This window comes from Crotalus tigris, unplaced genomic scaffold, assembly GCF_016545835.1.
Source record: "Crotalus tigris isolate CLP2741 ecotype Arizona unplaced genomic scaffold, ASM1654583v1 scf7180000017753.6788120, whole genome shotgun sequence".
In the NCBI taxonomy this organism is placed as follows: Eukaryota; Metazoa; Chordata; class Lepidosauria; order Squamata; family Viperidae; genus Crotalus; species Crotalus tigris.
This window is the reverse complement of record NW_024096615.1, coordinates 4,951,163-4,962,859: the sequence shown is the minus strand read 5'-3', so window position 1 is coordinate 4,962,859 and position 11,697 is coordinate 4,951,163. Positions and strand designations below refer to the sequence as shown.

Sequence of the window (11,697 nt, the reverse complement as noted above, 5' to 3'; positions counted from 1 at the left end):
TTGGAGATCTTCTAGTCTGACCTCCTGCTCAAGCAGGAGACCCTAGACCATTTCAGACAAGTGGCTGTCTAGACTCTTCTTAAAAGCCTCCAGTGATGGATCACCTACATCTTCTGGAGACCAGCCATTCCACTGGTTGATTGTCCTCACTGTTAGGAAGTTTCTCCTTAATTCCAGGTTGCTTCTCTCCTCCATTAGTTTCCACCCATTGTTTCTTGTATCAAGTCTGCAGAAAATAAATCTGGGATCCTCTGAAGGAAATCAAAACTCACTCCAGGTTTTGTAATGCAGAAAATATAACCATGTGTGCTTCAGTGAAGACTTTTGTTCTACTTTATGGTTGACGTTAGACTGCCAAATATTTCCTGCTTTATTTTCCCTCCCCCACTAAATTCCTAAATGCTCCCTCTGTAGCTTTTCTTCAGAATTGCAATATTTCTCTCCTAACCAAGGGGCTGCTCAGCTGGTTTCAGTTATCTTTGCAAGGATTTTATTAACAGACACTGTCCAGTGGAGTCACACTTCATAAAAGGCTTGGCCAACTCACATAATGTATTGCTCTGGATTAAAGGGCTGTACTTGAGTCCCTATCGTACTTTTCCAGTGCCCACAGATTAAAATGAGGATACACGTACACCCAGTCCTGGCTTGGAACTGCTGGGAAGGCGGGAAGGCACTCAAGAGACTTGCCAGGTATGTGTCCACTTTCACAGAAAAGAAAAACTAACCTTTAGCTACACCCTGCTTCAAGTAACTAAAGATCGTATCTGTGTTATTCCAGAACAGTCTGTCCAACAATGACTAAGGAGACCTTGGTTGGGAACCATCTGCAATTCAGCAAAGGCTCCAACCCACTCAGCATGGGTAGCACGCTTGGCTTTGTAAGAAGGCCCCCCTCCCTAGATTATAATATTCTTTATTCTTAATATTAAAAAGAGGTAGAATCAGTGGTGGCATTCAGCCAGTTCGCATCACTTCTGCAGAACCGGTAGCTAATTTTTTGTTGCCCAGGCCCAGAATGGACTTCCGGAAGCAGCATCCACACACGGAAAAACCAGCTGTTCACATATTTAAATCCCACTACTGGGCAGAATATTATATTTCCCCAAAGGAAAAATGGAGGAAAAATCTCTTAACAAAGGCAGAAAGCAACCCCAGTGTTTCTGACTAGCCTCAAGCAGAACCTCAAGTCTTTAGAATTGGATATTTTGCACCTATTAAGAAAGACTGGGCACAATCTGTTCATAAACAAAATGCCTTCAGCCTCCCACAGCTGATGGGATTAAGAATTTACATTCCCCCACCCAAATTCTAAGGACGGGACATGACCTTTAGGACATAATAGGATTTCCCCGCCCTCATTAGAATAGCGAAAGACACAGAAGCCCACTACATTGCACAACCCCCTGGCGCATCTCAATCAGAAGGTATAAAAATCCACCTGCTCTCAACTTCATTTTGCCAGCTGGGCCAGAACTGCATGCTGTTGCTGGTTCTGCTCATCAATAATAATAATAAAAAAACTTCTTTCCTAAGCAGCCTCCATTTTATTTCCTGCATCTTAGCCTCCATTTTATTTCCAGTGTTTTACTCCCAGCTTGGAACTGAACCTGATCTTATTTTCAGCAGAGTCAGAAACACACATTCAATACAATGTATGGAAAATACAAAGAAATGAAGATAACTGTAGGATAAATCCCAGTATCTAAAGCATAGCAGTGTCCTCTATGTAGAAATTTCCTAACCATGAGAACAATTAACCAATGGAATGGCTTGCCTCCAGAAGGTATGGGTGCTCCATCCTTGGAGACTTTTAAGAAATAATTGGACAGGCATTTTTTTTGGAATGGTATAGGATCTCCTGCTTGAGCAGGGGGCTGGATTAGAAGACCACCCAGGTCCCTTCCAGCTCTGTTCTGATTCTGGTTTTTAGAATACTAAGTTTTAAACAGATGGATGCCAATTCCACCAGGAGCCCATGTGATGCACGCAAATATAACACTAAGGCTTTGCAGATTGCTTAATAGCTAAGACTCGGGACTTTGGAAACCATCCAGCCTTCTTGTTCAACTCAAAGATAGTCTATTTAAATTCTTTCCTAGCCTCAAAAGTGTTGGTGATACAACAAATAGCTTTGTTTGTGCAAGCGAACAAGGGACAACCTCATTCTTTTTTTTCCCTCTTTGTTCTGATTTCCCTTATTGGAACGCTGATATTCTTGAATATTCTTCTATTTCCTACAGGAACAACTATTTTCTTCCTTTGCCTAAATAGAAACTTCAGGGAATGTGTGGAGTGGTGTGTAAATTTGCCGGAGGCCAGGATAGAAAGATATGAAGAGGTATGATGAATATTTATGGGTTTTAACTCTCTTACTTTGTTTTGATCTCAGTGATTTTTAACTACAGCAAGAGAAGAGAATTTATGTTTTACTTAAAGGAGAAGTCTTGGTGCTTACTTTGATATCTAACTGCTCAGGATTTCCAGAACCAATGTTCTGTTCTCTATTAGAGATGCTGTCGGTTAAATTCAACCCCTGTGGGATGTCAGCCCCCCAGAGAAGGAAATATTAAAAGAGCAGAAAAATATATTTCCTCAAAGGATTCTTAAAGAGGCAGAAAAGCATGCCCAGTTTTCTTAATAGCCCCAAGTCTCCCTCCCCCAAGCAGAAACCAGCTCTGTGGAAACGCAGGTGTAAATAATCCAGGAAGGTTGGAGGCCCCCCAACTAGAAAATTAAGAAGACAAAGACACTTAAAATCTACATACCCCGTGCAAACTCTAAGACAGGACAAAATAGGATTAACCCACAGATGCCAAAGGGACACAGGTCAAAATACATGACACAGGAAATACAAAGCCTCAAACAGGAACAGGAAACAACCTCAAGAGCCCCAGAGGGTATAAAAACCCACTCCCTACATGTGCTCTCACTCTTTTCTTCCAGAGCCATCTTTCTGTCTGGCTCTCCTCTTCAATAAAATGCAACCTTCTTTCTAAAGCAGTCACCATGTTGTTTATTCCCAGCTTGGACTGAACCATGATGAAGACTTTTCCTTCAACAACCCAAAACAAAAAACCCACAACATCTAGAAATGCAAGAAAGTTCTCTGGTGGTTGTTGTTTTTTTTTTGTTTTTTTTTACTTTCCCATTTCCCATTTACAAAAGGTTGGACAGAAGTACATTGGCAGTTCAATTCCCCACTAAACGCTCTCCGTGATTACATTTTAAACTAAAAGGAAATATTGCGTATAGCTCAGACCACATTTGCCATTGGAGAAGATGAAGGATGAACATTCTGTGCCAGAATAAGAGATAAAATAAAAGAAATTCTTCTTGTTTGCAATTTTTCATGCTGGGGATTGATGAGAGTTGGGATCCAAGGCATCTGGAAGACACAGAGCGGTGGAAAGCTGATCTTGTTTGTCTGCCAGTCCCTGGAGGTTGCGTTCATTTTGAAGCACACCAAATTCATTCAAGAACTGCTCAGCTTACTTTATTTCAAAATATCTGAATGGCCTCTGCTATCTTGAGAGAATCATGCACGCTAACCTTTTCCACCCTCCCTCCATCTCAAACACTTTAAGCCATTCTTGTCATAGCCGGGCTGCAATTAATCACACCAGATGAAAGATTTCTCCATTTTAAGGGAAAAATACCGGTAATAATTTACTAGTGCATGAAGAAAAGGCTCCCTCTGTTGGTGAACTGTTCAAACTCCAACTTAGAATAACAGACTTGGAAGGGACCTTGGAGGTCTTCTAGTCCCACCCCCTGCTCAAGAAGGAGACCCTCTTCCCACATCATCTGGTCAGCTAGAGTTTGCAATGCATTGTTTATGATGGACCACCAGTGAGCTACCATAGGAGGGCAGCACAAGTCTGTGTAAATCAGTTTCGTTCGGGTTATATTGCATTTCCTCCTATTTTGTCCTGCTTTGACTTAGGATCTTTGGCTACTCCTGACCAAAGAATTTCTCCTTGTTTGCAATTTTTTATGCAGCGATTTATGAGAGCTGGAATCCAAGACATCTGGAGGACACAAAGCTGTGGAAGCTGATGTTGTAGATGTAAGGTGAGGTGGAGATTCAGCTCTCTGGATGTGGTAGATGACCAGGCTGAGTCTGAAGAAGGAATCAAGTGTGTTATCAGTCTCGGGCCTATAAGAGATCTAAGCCTCTAGTGATGAAGCATCCACAACTTCTGGACACAACTTCCATTCCGCTGGTTGATTGTTCTCACTGTCAGAAAAAATTCTCCTTATTTCTAGGTTGAATCTCTCCTTGATCAGTTTCCATTGTTCCTTGAGCTTTCTGAGTTGGCACAGAACATTCTTTGTTGTGCTTTTTTCATGATATTTTTGATGTTAGGTGTCAATTTTGAGATATTATAGAACAGACATGTCAAACTTGCAACGTCATGTGACATCGCACAACGTATCGGGAGGGTTTTGCCATTGCCGGCAATGGGGTGGCTTCTGGATGACGCGTCCAGCTCACGGGACAGCAGTTTGACATCCCTGTTATAGAGCCTAGAAATTTGAAGGTCTCTACTGTTGATACTGTGTTGTCAAGTATTGTAAGACAATAGAATGGGAGAATAAGAGTGTTTCTCCTAAAAATTTACTATCCTTTCTACAGTTTTGATTGTGTTTAGTTCAAGATTGTTCTGGCTGCACCACAAGGCTAGTTGTTTAATCTCCTGTCTGCATGCAGCTTCATCATTGTCTCAAATGAGGCTAATCACTGTTGTACCATCTGCAAACTTCAGCACTTTGACAGAGAGATCCTTTAAGATGCAGTCGTTGGTATATATCAGTGTTTCCCAAACTTGACAATTTTAAGGCATGTGGACTTCAACTCCCAGAATTCCACAGCCAGCATTTCTGGCTGTGGAATTCTGGGAGTTGAAGTCCACATGCCTTAAAATTGTCAAATTTGGGAAACACTGGTATATATAGAGAGAAAAGAAGTGGAGAGAGCACACGGGATGGCAATTATGTCAAAAAGTAACGTAATGTTGTAGTTTTCTAGTGTGTATAATAAAAGTTCTGTATCTGTGAGTGTCTGTCATTGATAACCAAATGGAGGTTTATTTCTGAATTGCCCTCGTAGGTAGTCCTCGCCTTGGGATCCCAACATTCCTGTTGCCAAGAGGACAGTTGTTAAGCCTTTCTTGTAGGCTTCCTCTTTGGCATGACATAGCTGCTTGAATTTAGCCATGAACCAAGGCTTGTTGTTACTGTGTATTCACAGATTTCGGGTTCAGCACACCTAGCTCTTCACAAAAACTAACATACGATGTTACAGTGTCTGTGAGTTCATCCAGGTCTCCAGAGGTATCTTTGGAAACGTTCCAGTCTGTGCTATCAAGGCAAGCCTGCAACTTTAACTTTGCCTCCTCAATCCAAGACGTCACTGATTTAATGGTTGGTTTTGTGGTTTTCAGCCTTTGTCTATAAACAGCTACAAGGTAAATCACACAATGATCAGAGTGTGTCACAGCTGCTCATGGTTAAAAACCGATAAGCATCTTTTAATGTTGTGTAGCAGTGGTCTAAAGTGTCTTTGCCACTAGTAAGGCAGTTGACATGCTGAAAGTATCTTGGTAACTCTTGGCTTAAGTTAGCCCTGTTGAAATCTCCTAACACAACGAGGAGCGAGTCTGGGTATCTCTCTTCAGCCCACATCATCTGGTCAGCTAGAGTTTGCAATGCATTGTTTATGATGGACCACCAGTGAGCTACCATAGGAGGGCAGCACAAGTCTGTGTAAGTCAGTTTCGTTCGAGTTATATTGCATTTCCTCCTATTTTGTTCTGCTTTGACTTAGGATCTTTGGCTACTCCTGACCAAAGAATTTCTCCTTGTTTGCAATTTTTTATGCGGCGATTTATGAGCTGGAATCCAAGACATCTGGAGGACACAAAGCTGTGGAAGCTGAGTTGTAGATGTAAGGTGAGGTGGAGATTCAGCTCTCTGGATGTAGGAGATGACCAGGCTGAGTCTGAAGAACGAATCAAGTGTGTTATCAGTCTCGGGCCTATAAGAGATCTAAGTGCAGCCCACCTTGAATTCCATTGACTTTTATCTACCATCAATTTGCTTTGACTGTCAGTAGTTCAGAAACTCCCTTTTTATGACCCTGTAATCTCTTATTTCAGGGTAAAGTCTGGGCAACTGGATGGAGCTGAGCGTTTATCAACTGGATGCCCTTCCTGATGCCTACGCAGAGTTCACAGCTACCTAGGATTGAACTTTCAACCTTCTGAATGGGAGGCGAATGTCTTCACCACTAGGCTAACACACCACTCTAGCTTTAGCATACAATAACCCTATATATTCATTTGAACTGCCTGGCTTCCTGATTTCTTGAGCTTGACACTTGAGGCGGCCTTTCCTACTGGTTGAAAACTAATACATTTAGGAAGCTCTTCAGAGTCTAGGCCAGGGGTAGGCAACCTTGGCTCTTTTATGACTCATGGACTTCAATTCCCAGAATTCCTTCTGCCAGCATGGCTCAGCTTGGAAACCTCTCCCTTTCCCCTCAGTATGGCTGGCTCAGGAATTCTGGGAGTTGAAGTCCATGTGTCATAAAAGAGCCAAGGTTGCCTACCCCTGACTAGGCTGCTTTATGACTCGTGGACTTCAACTCCCAGAATTCCTGAGCCAGCATGGGGGAACTATGGCCCCTTCATGACTTGTGGACTTCAACTCCCAGAATTCCTGGGCCAGCCTGGCTCAGCTTGGAAACCTCTCCCTTTCCCCTCAGTATGGCTGGCTCAGGAATTCTGGGAGTTGAAGTCCACGAGTCATAAAAGAGCCAAGATTGCCTACCCCTGGTCTAGGCAGAACCCGCATCCTTACAAATTTAACCCATTGGCTTTGGTCCTGCCAGTATCCAAGAAATCCACACCATCTACTCCGTGACAACCTATCAGATGCTTGGAAACTGCTATCATATCTCCTCTTTGTCATTTCTTCCTTAGATGCTTTTATCAAGTCTTCTTTAATCTTGCTTCCAGATCTCCTTAGTAATTGTCCCCTGAACATACCTCAAATTGTCACTGTCCTTTTGTAACTGTGGTGCCCAGGATGTAAGATTTCAAAAGCAGGTGTCACAGGTAGCCAATTTTGAAAAAAAAAAAAATAAGCAAGATTGGACCGGGTTAGTACTTGGAAGTTAGCTTCCAGAAAATCCCAAGATTATTCTGAAAAGCCTTGCGGAATAGAAGAAAGTCTATTAGCTTTGATCTAAGAAATGGAAAAAAGCATACAGACAAATATGAGGGGTATGTTCATAGCTCAAGAATGTCTTTTGTATCTGCGGATCTGATCCGCCCTATTAGTGACTCAGAAACCAGGCCTCCAAAACTAACATTGAAGTTCCGGTTCTTACAGGTGCAGAGAAACCATTTGGGACATGGGTCAACTCCAGTGCTTTGAACAATGCTCAGAAACTGACTAGTTCTCAAGGTCTGATTCTCACCAGAGTGTTGATCCAGCTGAAATTTGCAGGTATCTTGAAAGACTGCTCTATAAAGAGAAGGTTTTTGCAGTAATTATCTAAAATAAATTCAGGACGTGCCCGGCCAAGATTATTCCTGCTTTCTCAAAAGAGAGTCTTAGCCTGGGACTACATCAAAGCTGACAAACTTCAATCCTGGCTTTTGACAATACTTGGTCATCCCAAATAAGGCAGGTTTGAACAGATTCCCCAGATGGAAGACCCAACTCTTCAGATATTGTCCAACCACTTCAGCAGCAAGTTAAGCTCTCCGAAGAAACCAAGTTACGATGGATCTGAATGAAGTTGCAACTTGTTCACCCTCATCCACCCCTTTCTCGGCTAAGTATGCGTTCACACGTTCTTTGCCTCCTACTTCAATTTAGATGATGGCAAGAAGAAACTATAACTGAACATTGGCTGCTGTCACGATGCATCAGTCTAGACATCTGGGCAAAGTTTTATGTACAATATAAAAAAGATGGAAGGAAAGTCTGAAGACTGCAGGTATTGTCAGTTCTTAGCTATTAAGTTCAGGAATTCAAGATAGCTCCAGAGTCATCATGAAAGTCACACTGAATAGAATAGAATAGAATAGAATAGAATAGAATAGAATAGAATAGAATAGAATAGAATAGAATAGAATAACAGAGGTGGAAGACACCTTGGAGGTCACCTAGTCCAACCCCCTGCTCAGGTAGGAAACCCATACATTTCAGTCAAATGGTTGTCCTATCTCTTCTTTAAAATGTCTAGTGTTTGAGCATTCACAACTTCTGGAGGCAGGTTGTTCCACTGGTTAATTGTTCTAACTGTCAGGAAGTTTCTCCTTAATTCTAGGTTGCTTCTCTCTTTGATTAGTTTCTATCTGTTGCTTCTTGTCCTGCCTTCAGGTGTTTTGGAGAATAGCTTGACCCCCTCTTCTTTGGGGCAGCCTCTGAGATATTGGAATACTGCTATCATGTCCCCCCTCGTCCTTCTCTTCATTAAATTAGACACACCCAATTCCAGCAACGGTTCCTTATATGTTTTAGCTTCCAGTCCCCTGATCATCTTTGTTCCTCTTCTCGGTACTCTTTCTAGAGTCTCAACATCTTTTTTACATCGTGGTGACCAAAACTGGATGCAGTATTCCAAGTGTGGCCTTACCAAGACCTTGTAAAGTGGTATTAACACTTCAAGTGCCAGAAGCAGGGTTGGAAGCTTGCTCAGGCTACTGCAGGATGCTGCAACTGTAAACTTAAGCTGCTTGCCAAGTGCTCAGATTACAATTATGTGATCATGGAGCAATTATGTGACCATGGTATGAAGGTCATAAGTCACTTTTTTCAGCACTGTCGTAACTCTGAACCACCATTAAATAAATAATCGTTAAATCAAGTTCTACCTCTAATAAGGCTCAGTTGCTTCCTTGAACTTTTAGAAGTGAGCTCCACCTTAGATTTCAAAGCAGCTTGGAAAGAACGCTGCATTCAGACCAGTGCTGGGATTCAAATAGGTGAACAACCGGTTCTCTGTGTGGATGCCGCTTCCAGAAGTCCATTCTGGGTCCGGGAAACACAAAATTAGCTACCGGTTCTGCTGAAGTGGTGCGAACCAGTTGAATCCCACTACTGCCTGCCTCCCTTCCATGACCTTCTGACCTCCCTCCCTCCTTCCTTCCTTGACCTTTCTTCCTTCCCCTCCCTCCCTTCCATGACCTTCCAACTTCTTTCCCTCCCCCCTCCCTTCTTTCCTTCCTCCTTCCTTCCTTCCTTTTTTTCTTTCTCTCCTTCCTTCCTTCCCTTCCTTCCTTCCTTCCTTCCCTCCCTCCCTCCCTCCCTCTTTCTTTCTTTCTTTTCTTTCTTTTTTTCCTTTTCCTCCCTCCCTCCTTCCCTCCAACGGTGGGATTCAAATAGGTGAACAACCAGTTCTCTGTGTGGATGCCGCTTCCGGAAGTATATTCTGGACCTGGGCAACACAAAATTAGCTTCCGGTTTTGCCAAACTGATGCGAACCGGCTGAATCCCACCACTGGTTCAGACCTTCGCTAAATAACCTGGAATGTCCGAAACTTCCCAAAACGAAATTGTCCTAATGGATATTGCTGCAATATTACAGCAGGCAAGGAACCACATGGTTTCAGTTCCTCCTACCCAGACATTTGAGAAATGAAAGCCGTACAGGTTCAGCCAGAGTTTTTTCACGCACCAGGAGCTTGGAATGTCTATAAATCCTCCACTCTTTTGGGGGAAGTCACACCCAGTTTCAGGAGCTGTAGTAAAGGCTTGAAGACACGTCCTTGGTTGCTAAACCGGATGCTTGAGAGATAACGCTTTCCTGGTTGGTGTTGCTGTTTTTGTTTTTTTTTCTCCCTCTGAACTGGTTCCAGTAATTGTGGGGTCAGGGTGACACATACTTGTTATCCTCTGCACACTGAATTCACTGTTTTTTAGGAAGACCGGTCACTTTGCCTTATCAATGATCTCAATCCTCTGAGGCAGAAGACTGTTCCTTCATGAAAACACACTTGTTCAGGGTTTAATTTGCATCAGAAATTAAAACAGGTTGCTATTTAATTGAGACGTCCATGGAGATTCTGTCACCCAGATCCCGTTTGTCCCAAACGTGCTTTTTCAAGGGGCAGTTGGCCTTTCGGGTCTACAACACAAACCCTTTCGGCAGTTCCAAGAAGGCTCCATGCCCATTTGCACCTGCTCAGGTGACCTTGAGTGCATAGATAACCCTCTAAATGGCCTCAACGACTCTCTAAAAGAAGGCAAATGACCATCTGTCTGCAAGGAGTACAAATCCTTCCATTCCCCACCATCCAGTCAGAGCTGAAGAAGCTTCTTGGATGAGAAGTGAAACGTCTTCAAAGAAAAACAAGAAAGTCCAGTTGCCTCCTGAAAAAAGCATCTTTGGGACAAACTTCCAAGCAGCCTCAACGACTCTCTAAAAGAAGAAGGAAGAACTGATAAGGAAAATCCTGGACTGTGCTGAGATGGACAAATTAACAAAAGAGATAAAAGAAAAGGAAGACACAGAGTACTATTTCATATGGAACAAGTGGTACAGCTGGTTGGAGACTAGAAATAATAGAGGAGAATAAATGTGGAAATGTCAAAAGTGGAAAATGTGTGTATAATAATGTATAGTAATAATAATATGTATTATTTTTAGTATGAAGTATAGTATGAAGGAAGAAAAATGCCAGCAAGAAACAACGGGGACAACAAGGACAAATATATCTAAAGAAGAATAAGGGGGGGGGGAATGTAAATAATAGAAGATTACCGTTACGAAATTGCTATTAAAAAAAAGGAGTACACACTGTGTGTGTATGTGTGTTATGTTTTGTTTTGTCTTGTTTTGTTGGTTTAAAAAATAAAAATTTGTTGGAAAAAAAAAGAAGGCAAATGACCAGCTGTCTACAAGGAGTATAAATCCTTCCATTTCCACCATTTGGTCAGAGCTGAAGAAGCTTCTTGGATGAGGAGCAAAACGTCTTCAAAGAAAAACAAAGAAAGTCCAGTTGCCTCCTGAAAAAAAAAAGCACCTTTGTAATTCACTGAATTACTTTCAGCAGCAGAGAGAAAGAAAATAATCCTTTTTCCCTTTCCTGCTCATCCTGGTCCATTTCCCCCCCCTCCCCCAATATACTTTACTGAGAAGAAAGCAGATTACAAATCAGAGCAGGCAGAATCCATTGACTTGGTGCAGAAAAATGCAATTAACTTTCCCATTTCCTCTTTGATCAGTTAATGTTCAATAAATGCAACCAGGAAAAGCCATCATAGACAGCTTCAGGCTTCATGGCAAAACCAGCTCTTTAAGGATTTGCAAAAAAAAGCCAGCCAGGTCAGGGAACGTCTGATTTCTGGAGAAAATTACTGTAGTATCTTTAGCTAAGTGTGTGTGTGTGTTTGGGGAAACCCCATCAGTTCATTAGAAACTACAGAAGAAAATTGAGCTTAATGGACCAACAATAAAAGAAACCCCGCCAATTATATCAATTGAACTTACTGTTCTTCACTGCGGTTAATTTGAGTAACGCTGAAAAGCAGGAGCTCAGCTTGAATCAATGCTGCACTTATTCTTCTCTGATGGGTAAGGAAGGAGAAGGAAAAAAAAACTGCATTTGTAAAAGCAAACCTTCTATTTAAAAATGTGATAATCCCTGTTCTTAATGCTGAGTCTATTTCTGGAACTGT

At 42.1% G+C, this 11,697-nt stretch overlaps 1 long non-coding RNA gene across 1 annotated transcript; it reads left to right on the top strand.

Annotated features, from left to right (window-relative positions):
* Window positions 1-559: 559 nt before the first annotated feature.
* Window positions 560-4,224, top strand: LOC120306772. The gene is made up of 3 exons (XR_005556383.1): window positions 560-693; window positions 2,244-2,341; window positions 4,003-4,224. It is a non-coding gene; the product is annotated as an uncharacterized LOC120306772 (long non-coding RNA).
* The last annotated feature ends 7,473 nt before the right edge of the window (window positions 4,225-11,697 follow it).